Source organism: Ranitomeya variabilis, chromosome 1 (assembly GCF_051348905.1).
Source record: "Ranitomeya variabilis isolate aRanVar5 chromosome 1, aRanVar5.hap1, whole genome shotgun sequence".
In the NCBI taxonomy this organism is placed as follows: domain Eukaryota; kingdom Metazoa; phylum Chordata; class Amphibia; order Anura; family Dendrobatidae; genus Ranitomeya; species Ranitomeya variabilis.
The window spans coordinates 770,368,849-770,381,677 of record NC_135232.1 but is presented as its reverse complement, the minus strand read 5'-3'; the positions used below and the strand labels follow the sequence as shown (position 1 = coordinate 770,381,677).

The 12,829-nt window shown below is 48.0% G+C and overlaps 35 pseudogenes; all 35 read right to left on the bottom strand.

The window, feature by feature from the left end:
- Window positions 1-61: 61 nt before the first annotated feature.
- LOC143798677 (5S ribosomal RNA) lies at window positions 62-180 on the bottom strand (annotated as a pseudogene).
- A 77-nt stretch (window positions 181-257) lies between these two features.
- LOC143800580 (5S ribosomal RNA) lies at window positions 258-376 on the bottom strand (annotated as a pseudogene).
- A 251-nt stretch (window positions 377-627) lies between these two features.
- Window positions 628-746, bottom strand: LOC143798461 (5S ribosomal RNA; annotated as a pseudogene).
- A 448-nt stretch (window positions 747-1,194) lies between these two features.
- On the bottom strand, window positions 1,195-1,313 carry LOC143798031 (5S ribosomal RNA; annotated as a pseudogene).
- A 77-nt stretch (window positions 1,314-1,390) lies between these two features.
- Window positions 1,391-1,509, bottom strand: LOC143799065 (5S ribosomal RNA; annotated as a pseudogene).
- A 251-nt stretch (window positions 1,510-1,760) lies between these two features.
- LOC143798666 (5S ribosomal RNA) lies at window positions 1,761-1,879 on the bottom strand (annotated as a pseudogene).
- Window positions 1,880-2,335: 456 nt separating this feature from the next.
- LOC143798654 (5S ribosomal RNA) lies at window positions 2,336-2,454 on the bottom strand (annotated as a pseudogene).
- Window positions 2,455-2,531: 77 nt separating this feature from the next.
- On the bottom strand, window positions 2,532-2,650 carry LOC143799064 (5S ribosomal RNA; annotated as a pseudogene).
- Window positions 2,651-2,897: 247 nt separating this feature from the next.
- On the bottom strand, window positions 2,898-3,016 carry LOC143798643 (5S ribosomal RNA; annotated as a pseudogene).
- Window positions 3,017-3,093: 77 nt separating this feature from the next.
- LOC143799063 (5S ribosomal RNA) lies at window positions 3,094-3,212 on the bottom strand (annotated as a pseudogene).
- A 247-nt stretch (window positions 3,213-3,459) lies between these two features.
- Window positions 3,460-3,578, bottom strand: LOC143798758 (5S ribosomal RNA; annotated as a pseudogene).
- A 77-nt stretch (window positions 3,579-3,655) lies between these two features.
- On the bottom strand, window positions 3,656-3,774 carry LOC143799062 (5S ribosomal RNA; annotated as a pseudogene).
- A 254-nt stretch (window positions 3,775-4,028) lies between these two features.
- On the bottom strand, window positions 4,029-4,147 carry LOC143798631 (5S ribosomal RNA; annotated as a pseudogene).
- A 442-nt stretch (window positions 4,148-4,589) lies between these two features.
- LOC143798618 (5S ribosomal RNA) lies at window positions 4,590-4,708 on the bottom strand (annotated as a pseudogene).
- A 452-nt stretch (window positions 4,709-5,160) lies between these two features.
- On the bottom strand, window positions 5,161-5,279 carry LOC143798606 (5S ribosomal RNA; annotated as a pseudogene).
- A 77-nt stretch (window positions 5,280-5,356) lies between these two features.
- LOC143799061 (5S ribosomal RNA) lies at window positions 5,357-5,475 on the bottom strand (annotated as a pseudogene).
- A 245-nt stretch (window positions 5,476-5,720) lies between these two features.
- LOC143800764 (5S ribosomal RNA) lies at window positions 5,721-5,839 on the bottom strand (annotated as a pseudogene).
- Window positions 5,840-6,481: 642 nt separating this feature from the next.
- On the bottom strand, window positions 6,482-6,600 carry LOC143800576 (5S ribosomal RNA; annotated as a pseudogene).
- Window positions 6,601-6,857: 257 nt separating this feature from the next.
- LOC143798595 (5S ribosomal RNA) lies at window positions 6,858-6,976 on the bottom strand (annotated as a pseudogene).
- Window positions 6,977-7,053: 77 nt separating this feature from the next.
- LOC143799060 (5S ribosomal RNA) lies at window positions 7,054-7,172 on the bottom strand (annotated as a pseudogene).
- A 245-nt stretch (window positions 7,173-7,417) lies between these two features.
- Window positions 7,418-7,536, bottom strand: LOC143798030 (5S ribosomal RNA; annotated as a pseudogene).
- Window positions 7,537-7,613: 77 nt separating this feature from the next.
- Window positions 7,614-7,732, bottom strand: LOC143799059 (5S ribosomal RNA; annotated as a pseudogene).
- Window positions 7,733-7,980: 248 nt separating this feature from the next.
- LOC143798583 (5S ribosomal RNA) lies at window positions 7,981-8,099 on the bottom strand (annotated as a pseudogene).
- Window positions 8,100-8,176: 77 nt separating this feature from the next.
- Window positions 8,177-8,295, bottom strand: LOC143799058 (5S ribosomal RNA; annotated as a pseudogene).
- Window positions 8,296-8,551: 256 nt separating this feature from the next.
- LOC143798571 (5S ribosomal RNA) lies at window positions 8,552-8,670 on the bottom strand (annotated as a pseudogene).
- A 77-nt stretch (window positions 8,671-8,747) lies between these two features.
- On the bottom strand, window positions 8,748-8,866 carry LOC143799057 (5S ribosomal RNA; annotated as a pseudogene).
- Window positions 8,867-9,320: 454 nt separating this feature from the next.
- Window positions 9,321-9,439, bottom strand: LOC143799056 (5S ribosomal RNA; annotated as a pseudogene).
- Window positions 9,440-9,686: 247 nt separating this feature from the next.
- Window positions 9,687-9,805, bottom strand: LOC143798560 (5S ribosomal RNA; annotated as a pseudogene).
- Window positions 9,806-10,246: 441 nt separating this feature from the next.
- On the bottom strand, window positions 10,247-10,365 carry LOC143797972 (5S ribosomal RNA; annotated as a pseudogene).
- Window positions 10,366-10,442: 77 nt separating this feature from the next.
- On the bottom strand, window positions 10,443-10,561 carry LOC143799054 (5S ribosomal RNA; annotated as a pseudogene).
- Window positions 10,562-10,808: 247 nt separating this feature from the next.
- LOC143798549 (5S ribosomal RNA) lies at window positions 10,809-10,927 on the bottom strand (annotated as a pseudogene).
- A 443-nt stretch (window positions 10,928-11,370) lies between these two features.
- Window positions 11,371-11,489, bottom strand: LOC143798536 (5S ribosomal RNA; annotated as a pseudogene).
- A 440-nt stretch (window positions 11,490-11,929) lies between these two features.
- On the bottom strand, window positions 11,930-12,048 carry LOC143797971 (5S ribosomal RNA; annotated as a pseudogene).
- A 77-nt stretch (window positions 12,049-12,125) lies between these two features.
- Window positions 12,126-12,244, bottom strand: LOC143799052 (5S ribosomal RNA; annotated as a pseudogene).
- A 247-nt stretch (window positions 12,245-12,491) lies between these two features.
- Window positions 12,492-12,610, bottom strand: LOC143798524 (5S ribosomal RNA; annotated as a pseudogene).
- Between the last annotated feature and the right edge of the window lie 219 nt (window positions 12,611-12,829).

Here is a 12,829-nt window from a genome sequence, read left to right as displayed (position 1 = left end):
GCGGCTCTTTTCAAGAGGAATACAATCGTCAGGGAAAGCTTGGATCAAAACGAAAAAACCAAGTCAACGGTACCAGGGATTCCCAGCCAGTCTCCCATGCTGGTACTTGCCTAGCCTCAAGCTGCTTAGCATTTGCGATCTGACGAGGGCAGGCACATTCAGCTTAGTGTGGCCATTGACCGATTGCTTTCGCGTCTGCTAGTCTTTTCAAGATGAAAACAATCGTAAGGGAAAGCTTTGAGAAAAACAAAATAGCAAGTCAATGGTACCGGGGATTCCCAGCCAGTCTCCCATGCCGGTACTTGCCCAGCCTCAAGCTGCTTAGCGTTTGCGATCTGACGTGGGCAGGCACATTCAGCTTAGAGTGGCCATTGACGGACAACTAGCACCACAGCGGGTCTTTTCAAGAGATATAAAATTGTAAGGGAAAGCTTTGATAAACCCCCCCCCCCAAAAAAAAAAAAAAAAAAGAAACTTGCCCAGCCTCAAGCTGCTTAGCATTTGCGATCTGACCAGAGCTGGCACATTCAGCTTAGAGTGGCCAATGACAGATTGTTCAAACCAGTGCGGCTCTTTTCAAGAGGAATACAATCGTCAGGGAAAGCTTGGATCAAAACGAAAAAACCAAGTCAACGGTACCAGGGATTCCCAGCCAGTCTCCCATGCTGGTACTTGCCTAGCCTCAAGCTGCTTAGCATTTGCGATCTGACGAGGGCAGGCACATTCAGCTTAGTGTGGCCATCGACCGATTGCTTTCGCGTCTGCTAGTCTTTTCAAGATGAAAACAATCGTAAGGGAAAGCTTTGAGAAAAAAAAAATAGCAAGTCAACGGTATCGGGGATTCCCAGCCAGTCTCCCATGCCGGTACTTGCCCAACCTCAAGCTGCTTAGCATTTGCGATCTGACGAGGGCAGGCACATTCAGCTTAGAGTGGCCATTGACGGACAACTAGCACCACAGCGGGTCTTTTCAAGAGATATAAAATTGTAAGGGAAAGCTTTGATAAACCCCCCCCCCCAAAAAAAAAAAAAAAAAAAGAAACTTGCCCAGCCTCAAGCTGCTTAGCATTTGCGATCTGACCAGAGCTGGCACATTCAGCTTAGAGTGGCCAATGACAAATTGTTCACACCAGTGCGGCTCTTTTCAAGAGGAATACAATCGTTAGGGAAAGCTTGGATCAAAACGAAAAAACCAAGTCAACGGTACCAGGGATTCCCAGCCAGTCTCCCATGCTGGTACTTGCCTAGCCCCAAGCTGCTTAGCATTTGCGATCTGACGAGGGCAGGCACATTCAGCTTAGTGTGGCCATTGACCGATTGCTTTCGTGTCTGCTAGTCTTTTCAAGATGAAAACAATCGTAAGGGAAAGCTTTGAGAAAAACAAAACAGCAAGTCAACGGTACCGGGGATTCCCAGCCAGTCTCCCATGCCGGTACTTGCCCAGCCTCAAGCTGCTTAGCGTTTGCGATCTGACGAGGGCAGGCACATTCAGCTTAGAGTGGCCATTGACGGACAACTAGCACCACAGCGGGTCTTTTCAAGAGATATAAAATTGTAAGGGAAAGCTTTGATAAACCCCCCCCCCCCAAAAAAAAAAAAAAAAAGAAACTTGCCCAGCCTCAAGCTGCTTAGCATTTGCGATCTAACCAGAGATGGCACATTCAGCTTAGAGTGGCCAATGACAGATTGTTCACACCAGTGCGGCTCTTTTCAAGAGGAATACAATCGTCAGGGAAAGCTTGGATCAAAACGAAAAAACCAAGTCAACGGTACCAGGGATTCCCAGCCAGTCTCCCATGCTGGTACTTGCCTAGCCTCAAGCTGCTTAGCATTTGCGATCTGACGAGGGCAGGCACATTCAGCTTAGTGTGGCCATTGACCGATTGCTTTCGCGTCTGCTAGTCTTTTCAAGATGAAAACAATCGTAAGGGAAAGCTTTGAGAAAAACAAAATAGCAAGTCAACGGTACCGGGGATTCCCAGCCAGTCTCCCATGCCGGTACTTGCCCAGCCTCAAGCTGCTTAGCGTTTGCGATCTGACGAGGGTAGGCACATTCAGCTTAGAGTGGCCATTGACGGACAACTAGCACCACAGCGGGTCTTTTCAAGAGATATAAAATTGTAAGGGAAAGCTTTGATAAACCCCCCCCCCAAAAAAAAAAAAAAAAAAAAAAAAAAAAGAAACTTGCCCAGCCTCAAGCTGCTTAGCATTTGCGATCTGACCAGAGCTGGCACATTCAGCTTAGAGTGGCCAATGACAGATTGTTCAAACCAGTGCGGCTCTTTTCAAGAGGAATACAATCGTCAGGGAAAGCTTGGATCAAAACGAAAAAACCAAGTCAACGGTACCAGGGATTCCCAGCCAGTCTCCCATGCTGGTACTTGCCTAGCCTCAAGCTGCTTAGCATTTGCGATCTGACGAGGGCAGGCACATTCAGCTTAGTGTGGCCATTGACCGATTGCTTTCGCGTCTGCTAGTCTTTTCAAGATGAAAACAATCGTAAGGGAAAGCTTTGAGAAAAACAAAATAGCAAGTCAACGGTACCGGGGATTCCCAGCCAGTCTCCCATGCCGGTACTTGCCCAGCCTCAAGCTGCTTAGCGTTTGCGATCTGACGAGGGCAGGCACATTCAGCTTAGAGTGGCCATTGACGGACAACTAGCACCACAGCGGGTCTTTTCAAGAGATATAAAATTGTAAGGGAAAGCTTTGATAAACCCCCCCCCCAAAAAAAAAAAAAAAGAAACTTGCCCAGCCTCAAGCTGCTTAGCATTTGCGATCTAACCAGAGCTGGCACATTCAGCTTAGAGTGGCCAATGACAGATTGTTCACACCAGTGCGGCTCTTTTCAAGAGGAATACAATCGTCAGGGAAAGCTTGGATCAAAACGAAAAAACCAAGTCAACGGTACCAGGGATTCCCAGCCAGTCTCCCATGCTGGTACTTGCCTAGCCTCAAGCTGCTTAGCATTTGCGATCTGACGAGGGCAGGCACATTCAGCTTAGTGTGGCCATTGACCGATTGCTTTCGCGTCTGCTAGTCTTTTCAAGATGAAAACAATCGTAAGGGAAAGCTTTGAGAAAAAAAAAATAGCAAGTCAACGGTACCGGGGATTCCCAGCCAGTCTCCCATGCCGGTACTTGCCCAGCCTCAAGCTGCTTAGCGTTTGCGATCTGACGAGGGCAGGCACATTCAGCTTAGAGTGGCCATTGACGGACAACTAGCACCACAGCGGGTCTTTTCAAGAGATATAAAATTGTAAGGGAAAGCTTTGATAAACCCCCCCCCAAAAAAAAAAAAAAAAGAAACTTGCCCAGCCTCAAGCTGCTTAGCATTTGCGATCTAACCAGAGCTGGCACATTCAGCTTAGAGTGGCCAATGACAGATTGTTCACACCAGTGCGGCTCTTTTCAAGAGGAATACAATCGTCAGGGAAAGCTTGGATCAAAACGAAAAAACCAAGTCAACGGTACCAGGGATTCCCAGCCAGTCTACCATGCTGGTACTTGCCTAGCCTCAAGCTGCTTAGCATTTGCGATCTGACGAGGGCAGGCACATTCAGCTTAGTGTGGCCATTGACCGATTGCTTTCGCGTCTGCTAGTCTTTTCAAGATGAAAACAATCGTAAGGGAAAGCTTTGAGAAAAACAAAATAGCAAGTCAACGGTACCGGGGATTCCCAGCCAGTCTCCCATGCCGGTACTTGCCCAGCCTCAAGCTGCTTAGCGTTTGCGATCTGACGAGGGCAGGCACATTCAGCTTAGAGTGGCCATTGACGGACAACTAGCACCACAGCGGGTCTTTTCAAGAGATATAAAATTGTAAGGGAAAGCTTTGATAAACCCCCCCCCCCAAAAAAAAAAAAAAAAAAAAAGAAACTTGCCCAGCCTCAAGCTGCTTAGCATTTGCGATCTGACCAGAGCTGGCACATTCAGCTTAGAGTGGCCAATGACAGATTGTTCAAACCAGTGCGGCTCTTTTCAAGAGGAATACAATCGTCAGGGAAAGCTTGGATCAAAACGAAAAAACCAAGTCAACGGTACCAGGGATTCCCAGCCAGTCTCCCATGCTGGTACTTGCCTAGCCTCAAGCTGCTTAGCATTTGCGATCTGACGAGGGCAGGCACATTCAGCTTAGTGTGGCCATTGACCGATTGCTTTCGCGTCTGCTAGTCTTTTCAAGATGAAAACAATCGTAAGGGAAAGCTTTGAGAAAAAAAAAATAGCAAGTCAACGGTATCGGGGATTCCCAGCCAGTCTCCCATGCCGGTACTTGCCCAACCTCAAGCTGCTTAGCATTTGCGATCTGACGAGGGCAGGCACATTCAGCTTAGAGTGGCCATTGACGGACAACTAGCACCACAGCGGGTCTTTTCAAGAGATATAAAATTGTAAGGGAAAGCTTTGATAAACCCCCCCCCCCCAAAAAAAAAAAAGAAACTTGCCCAGCCTCAAGCTGCTTAGCATTTGCAATCTGACCAGAGCTGGCACATTCAGCTTAGAGTGGCCAATGACAAATTGTTCACACCAGTGCGGCTCTTTTCAAGAGGAATACAATCGTTAGGGAAAGCTTGGATCAAAACGAAAAAACCAAGTCAACGGTACCAGGGATTCCCAGCCAGTCTCCCATGCTGGTACTTGCCTAGCCTCAAGCTGCTTAGCATTTGCGATCTGACGAGGGCAGGCACATTCAGCTTAGTGTGGCCATTGACCGATTGCTTTCGCGTCTGCTAGTCTTTTCAAGATGAAAAGAATCGTAAGGGAAAGCTTTGAGAAAAACAAAATAGCAAGTCAACGGTACCGGGGATTCCCAGCCAGTCTCCCATGCCGGTACTTGCCCAGCCTCAAGCTGCTTAGCGTTTGTTATCTGCCGTGGGCAGGCACATTCAGCTTAGAGTGGCCATTGACGGACAACTAGTACCACAGCGGGTCTTTTCAAGAGATATAAAATTGTAAGGGAAAGCTTTGATAAACCCCCCCCCCCCAAAAAAAAAAAAAAAAAAAAAAGAAACTTGCCCAGCCTCAAGCTGCTTAGCATTTGCGATCTGACCAGAGCTGGCACATTCAGCTTAGAGTGGCCAATGACAGATTGTTCAAACCAGTGCGGCTCTTTTCAAGAGGAATACAATCGTCAGGGAAAGCTTGGATCAAAACGAAAAAACCAAGTCAACGGTACCAGGGATTCCCAGCCAGTCTCCCATGCTGGTACTTGCCTAGCCTCAAGCTGCTTAGCATTTGCGATCTGACGAGGGCAGGCACATTCAGCTTAGTGTGGCCATTGACCGATTGCTTTCGCGTCTGCTAGTCTTTTCAAGATGAAAACAATCGTAAGGGAAAGCTTTGAGAAAAAAAAAATAGCAAGTCAACGGTACCGGGGATTCCCAGCCAGTCTCCCATGCCGGTACTTGCCCAGCCTCAAGCTGCTTAGCGTTTGCGATCTGACGAGGGCAGGCACATTCAGCTTAGAGTGGCCATTGACGGACAACTAGCACCACAGCGGGTCTTTTCAAGAGATATAAAATTGTAAGGGAAAGCTTTGATAAACCCCCCCCCCCCCCAAAAAAAAAGAAACTTGCCCAGCCTCAAGCTGCTTAGCATTTGCGATCTGACCAGAGCTGGCACATTCAGCTTAGAGTGGCCAATGACAAATTGTTCACACCAGTGCGGCTCTTTTCAAGAGGAATACAATCGTTAGGGAAAGCTTGGATCAAAACGAAAAAACCAAGTCAACGGTACCAGGGATTCCCAGCCAGTCTCCCATGCTGGAACTTGCCTAGCCCCAAGCTGCTTAGCATTTGCGATCTGACGAGGGCAGGCACATTCAGCTTAGTGTGGCCATTGACCGATTGCTTTCGCGTCTGCTAGTCTTTTCAAGATGAAAACAATCGTAAGGGAAAGCTTTGAGAAAAACAAAATAGCAAGTCAACGGTACCGGGGATTCCCAGCCAGTCTCCCATGCCGGTACTTGCCCAGCCTCAAGCTGCTTAGCGTTTGCGATCTGACGATGGCAGGCACATTCAGCTTAGAGTGGCCATTGACAGCCAACTAGCACCACAGCGGGTCTTTTCAAGAGATATAAAATTGTAAGGGAAAGCTTTGATAAACCCCCCCCCCCCAAAAAAAAAAAAAAAAGAAACTTGCCCAGCCTCAAGCTGCTTAGCATTTGCGATCTAACCAGAGCTGGCACATTCAGCTTAGAGTGGCCAATGACAGATTGTTCACACCAGTGCGGCTCTTTTCAAGAGGAATACAATCGTCAGGGAAAGCTTGGATCAAAACGAAAAAACCAAGTCAACGGTACCAGGGATTCCCAGCCAGTCTCCCATGCTGGTACTTGCCTAGCCTCAAGCTGCTTAGCATTTGCGATCTGACGAGGGGAGGCACATTCAGCTTAGTGTGGCCATTGACCGATTGCTTTCGCGTCTGCTAGTCTTTTCAAGATGAAAACAATCGTAAGGGAAAGCTTTGAGAAAAACAAAATAGCAAGTCAACGGTACCGGGGATTCCCAGCCAGTCTCCCATGCCGGTACTCGCCCAGCCTCAAGCTGCTTAGCGTTTGCGATCTGACGAGGGCAGGCACATTCAGCTTAGAGTGGCCATTGACGGACAGCTAGCACCACAGCGGGTCTTTTCAAGAGATATAAATTTGTAAGGGAAAGCTTTGATAAACCCCCCCCCAAAAAAAAAAAAAAAAAAAAAAAAAAGAAACTTGCCCAGCCTCAAGCTGCTAAGCATTTGCGATCTGACCAGAGCTGGCACATTCAGCTTAGAGTGGCCAATGACAGATTGTTCAAACCAGTGCGGCTCTTTTCAAGAGGAATACAATCGTCAGGGAAAGCTTGGATCAAAACGAAAAAACCAAGTCAACGGTACCAGGGATTCCCAGCCAGTCTCCCATGCTGGTACTTGCCTAGCCTCAAGCTGCTTAGCATTTGCGATCTGACGAGGGCAGGCACATTCAGCTTAGTGTGGCCATTGACCGATTGCTTTCGCGTCTGCTAGTCTTTTCAAGATGAAAACAATCGTAAGGGAAAGCTTTGAGAAAAAAAAAATAGCAAGTCAACGGTACCGGGGATTCCCAGCCAGTCTCCCATGCCGGTACTTGCCCAGCCTCAAGCTGCTTAGCGTTTGCGATCTGACGAGGGCAGGCACATTCAGCTTAGAGTGGCCATTGACGGACAACTAGCACCACAGCGGGTCTTTTCAAGAGATATAAAATTGTAAGGGAAAGCTTTGATAACCCCCCCCCCCCCAAAAAAAAAAAGAAACTTGCCCAGCCTCAAGCTGCTTAGCATTTGCGATCTGACCAGAGCTGGCACATTCAGCTTAGAGTGGCCAATGACAAATTGTTCACACCAGTGCGGCTCTTTTCAAGAGGAATACAATCGTTAGGGAAAGCTTGGATCAAAACGAAAAAACCAAGTCAACGGTACCAGGGATTCCCAGCCAGTCTCCCATGCTGGTACTTGCCTAGCCCCAAGCTGCTTAGCATTTGCGATCTGACGAGGGCAGGCACATTCAGCTTAGTGTGGCCATTGACCGATTGCTTTTGCGTCTGCTAGTCTTTTCAAGATGAAAACAATCGTAAGGGAAAGCTTTGAGAAAAACAAAATAGCAAGTCAACGGTACCGGGGATTCCCAGCCAGTCTCCCATGCCGGTACTTGCCCAGCCTCAAGCTGCTTAGCGTTTGCGATCTGACGAGGGCAGGCACATTCAGCTTAGAGTGGCCATTGACGGACAACTAGCACCACAGCGGGTCTTTTCAAGAGATATAAAATTGTAAGGGAAAGCTTTGATAAACCCCCCCCCCCCAAAAAAAAAAAAAAGAAACTTGCCCAGCCTCAAGCTGCTTAGCATTTGCGATCTAACCAGAGCTGGCACATTCAGCTTAGAGTGGCCAATGACAGATTGTTCACACCAGTGCGGCTCTTTTCAAGAGGAATACAATCGTCAGGGAAAGCTTGGATCAAAACGAAAAAACCAAGTCAACGGTACCAGGGATTCCCAGCCAGTCTCCCATGCTGGTACTTGCCTAGCCTCAAGCTGCTTAGCATTTGCGATCTGACGAGGGCAGGCACATTCAGCTTAGTGTGGCCATTGACCGATTGCTTTCGCGTCTGCTAGTCTTTTCAAGATGAAAACAATCGTAAGGGAAAGCTTTGAGAAAAACAAAATAGCAAGTCAACGGTACCGGGGATTCCCAGCCAGTCTCCCATGCCGGTACTTGCCCAGCCTCAAGCTGCTTAGCGTTTGCGATCTGACGAGGGCAGGCACATTCAGCTTAGAGTGGCCATTGACGGACAACTAGCACCACAGCGGGTCTTTTCAAGAGATATAAAATTGTAAGGGAAAGCTTTGATAAACCCCCCCCCCAAAAAAAAAAAAAAAAAAAAAAAAGAAACTTGCCCAGCCTCAAGCTGCTTAGCATTTGCGATCTGACCAGAGCTGGCACATTCAGCTTAGAGTGGCCAATGACAGATTGTTCAAACCAGTGCGGCTCTTTTCAAGAGGAATACAATCGTCAGGGAAAGCTTGGATCAAAACGAAAAAACCAAGTCAACGGTACCAGGGATTCCCAGCCAGTCTCCCATGCTGGTACTTGCCTAGCCTCAAGCTGCTTAGCATTTGCGATCTGACGAGGGCAGGCACATTCAGCTTAGTGTGGCCATTGACCGATTGCTTTCGCGTCTGCTAGTCTTTTCAAGATGAAAACAATCGTAAGGGAAAGCTTTGAGAAAAACAAAATAGCAAGTCAACGGTACCGGGGATTCCCAGCCAGTCTCCCATGCCGGTACTTGCCCAGCCTCAAGCTGCTTAGCGTTTGCGATCTGACGAGGGCAGGCACATTCAGCTTAGAGTGGCCATTGACGGACAACTAGCACCACAGCGGGTCTTTTCAAGAGATATAAAATTGTAAGGGAAAGCTTTGATAAACCCCCCCCCCAAAAAAAAAAAAAAAAAAAAAAAAAAGAAACTTGCCCAGCCTCAAGCTGCTTAGCATTTGCGATCTGACCAGAGCTGGCACATTCAGCTTAGGGTGGCCAATGACAGATTGTTCAAACCAGTGCGGCTCTTTTCAAGAGGAATACAATCGTCAGGGAAAGCTTGGATCAAAACGAAAAAACCAAGTCAACGGTACCAGGGATTCCCAGCCAGTCTCCCATGCTGGTACTTGCCTAGCCTCAAGCTGCTTAGCATTTGCGATCTGACGAGGGAAGGCACATTCAGCTTAGTGTGGCCATTGACCGATTGCTTTCGCGTCTGCTAGTCTTTTCAAGATGAAAACAATCGTAAGGGAAAGCTTTGAGAAAAAAAAAATAGCAAGTCAACGGTACCGGGGATTCCCAGCCAGTCTCCCATGCCGGTACTTGCCCAGCCTCAAGCTGCTTAGCGTTTGCGATCTGACGAGGGCAGGCACATTCAGCTTAGAGTGGCCATTGACGGACAACTAGCACCACAGCGGGTCTTTTCAAGAGATATAAAATTGTAAGGGAAAGCTTTGATAAACCCCCCCCCCAAAAAAAAAAAAAAAGAAACTTGCCCAGCCTCAAGCTGCTTAGCATTTGCGATCTAACCAGAGCTGGCACATTCAGCTTAGAGTGGCCAATGACAGATTGTTCACACCAGTGCGGCTCTTTTCAAGAGGAATACAATCGTCAGGGAAAGCTTGGATCAAAACAAAAAAACCAAGTCAACGGTACCAGGGATTCCCAGCCAGTCTCCCATGCTGGTACTTGCCTAGCCTCAAGCTGCTTAGCATTTGCGATCTGACGAGGGCAGGCACATTCAGCTTAGTGTGGCCATTGACCGATTGCTTTCGCGTCTGCTAGTCTTTTCAAGATGAAAACAATCGTAAGGGAAAGCTTTGAGAAAAACAAAATAGCAAGTCAACGGTACCGGGGATTCCCAGCCAGTCTCCCATGCCGGTACTTGCCCAGCCTCAAGCTGCTTAGCGTTTGCGATCTGACGAGGGCAGGCACATTCAGCTTAAAGTGGCCATTGACGGACAACTAGCACCACAGCGGGTCTTTTCAAGAGATATAAAATTGTAAGGGAAAGCTTTGATAAACCCCCCCCCCCCCAAAAAAAAAAGAAACTTGCCCAGCCTCAAGCTGCTTAGCATTTGCGATCTAACCAGAGCTGGCACATTCAGCTTAGAGTGGCCAATGACAGATTGTTCACACCAGTGCGGCTCTTTTCAAGAGGAATACAATCGTCAGGGAAAGCTTGGATCAAAACGAAAAAACCAAGTCAACGGTACCAGGGATTCCCACCCAGTCTCCCATGCTGGTACTTGCCTAGCCTCAAGCTGCTTAGCATTTGCGATCTGACGAGGGCAGGCACATTCAGCTTAGTGTGGCCATTGACCGATTGCTTTCGCGTCTGCTAGTCTTTTCAAGATGAAAACAATCGTAAGGGAAAGCTTTGAGAAAAAAAAAATAGCAAGTCAACGGTACCGGGGATTCCCAGCCAGTCTCCCATGCCGGTACTTGCCCAGCCTCAAGCTGCTTAGCGTTTGCGATCTGACGAGGGCAGGCACATTCAGCTTAGAGTGGCCATTGACGGACAACTAGCACCACAGCGGGTCTTTTCAAGAGATATAAAATTGTAAGGGAAAGCTTTGATAAACCCCCCCCCCCAAAAAAAAAAAAAAGAAACTTGCCCAGCCTCAAGCTGCTTAGCATTTGCGATCTAACCAGAGCTGGCACATTCAGCTTAGAGTGGCCAATGACAGATTGTTCACACCAGTGCGGCTCTTTTCAAGAGGAATACAATCGTCAGGGAAAGCTTGGATCAAAACGAAAAAACCAAGTCAACGGTACCAGGGATTCCCAGCCAGTCTCCCATGCTGGTACTTGCCTAGCCTCAAGCTGCTTAGCATTTGCGATCTGACGAGGGCAGGCACATTCAGCTTAGTGTGGCCATTGACCAATTGCTTTCGCGTCTGCTAGTCTTTTCAAGATGAAAACAATCGTAAGGGAAAGCTTTGAGAAAAACAAAATAGCAAGTCAACGGTACCGGGGATTCCCAGCCAGTCTCCCATGCCGGTACTTGCCCAGCCTCAAGCTGCTTAGCGTTTGCGATCTGACGAGGGCAGGCACATTCAGCTTAAAGTGGCCATTGACGGACAACTAGCACCACAGCGGGTCTTTTCAAGAGATATAAAATTGTAAGGGAAAGCTTTGATAAACCCCCCCCCCCAAAAAAAAAAAAAAGAAACTTGCCCAGCCTCAAGCTGCTTAGCATTTGCGATCTAACCAGAGCTGGCACATTCAGCTTAGAGTGGCCAATGACAGATTGTTCACACCAGTGCGGCTCTTTTCAAGAGGAATACAATCGTCAGGGAAAGCTTGGATCAAAACGAAAAAACCAAGTCAACGGTACCAGGGATTCCCAGCCAGTCTCCCATGCTGGTACTTGCCTAGCCTCAAGCTGCTTAGCATTTGCGATCTGACGAGGGCAGGCACATTCAGCTTAGTGTGGCCATTGACCAATTGCTTTCGCGTCTGCTAGTCTTTTCAAGATGAAAACAATCGTAAGGGAAAGCTTTGAGAAAAACAAAATAGCAAGTCAACGGTACCGGGGATTCCCAGCCAGTCTCCCATGCCGGTACTTGCCCAGCCTCAAGCTGCTTAGCGTTTGCGATCTGACGAGGGCAGGCACATTCAGCTTAAAGTGGCCATTGACGGACAACTAGCACCACAGCGGGTCTTTTCAAGAGATATAAAATTGTAAGGGAAAGCTTTGATAACCCCCCCCCCCCAAAAAAAAAAAGAAACTTGCCCAGCCTCAAGCTGCTTAGCATTTGCGATCTAACCAGAGCTGGCACATTCAGCTTAGAGTGGCCAATGACAGATTGTTCACACCAGTGCGGCTCTTTTCAAGAGGAATACAATCGTCAGGGAAAGCTTGGATCAAAACGAAAAAACCAAGTCAACGGTACCAGGGATTCCCACCCAGTCTCCCATGCTGGTACTTGCCTAGCCTCAAGCTGCTTAGCATTTGCGATCTGACGAGGGCAGGCACATTCAGCTTAGTGTGGCCATTGACCGATTGCTTTCGCGTCTGCTAGTCTTTTCAAGATGAAAACAATCGTAAGGGAAAGCTTTGAGAAAAACAAAATAGCAAGTCAACGGTACCGGGGATTCCCAGCCAGTCTCCCATGCCGGTACTTGCCCAGCCTCAAGCTGCTTAGCGTTTGCGATCTGACGAGGGCAGGCACATTCAGCTTAGAGTGGCCATTGACGGACAACTAGCACCACAGCGGGTCTTTTCAAGAGATATAAAATTGTAAGGGAAAGCTTTGATAAACCCCCCCCCCAAAAAAAAAAAAAAAGAAACTTGCCCAGCCTCAAGCCGCTTAGCATTTGCGATCTGACCAGAGCTGGCACATTCAGCTTAGAGTGGCCAATGACAGATTGTTCAAACCAGTGCGGCTCTTTTCAAGAGGAATACAATCGTCAGGGAAAGCTTGGATCAAAACGAAAAAACCAAGTCAACGGTACCAGGGATTCCCAGCCAGTCTCCCATGCTGGTACTTGCCTAGCCTCAAGCTGCTTAGCATTTGCGATCTGACGAGGGCAGGCACATTCAGCTTAGTGTGGCCATTGACCGATTGCTTTCGCGTCTGCTAGTCTTTTCAAGATGAAAACAATCGTAAGGGAAAGCTTTGAGAAAAAAAAAATAGCAAGTCAACGGTATCGGGGATTCCCAGCCAGTCTCCCATGCCGGTACTTGCCCAACCTCAAGCTGCTTAGCATTTGCGATCTGACGAGGGCAGGCACATTCAGCTTAGAGTGGCCATTGACGGACAACTAGCACCACAGCGGGT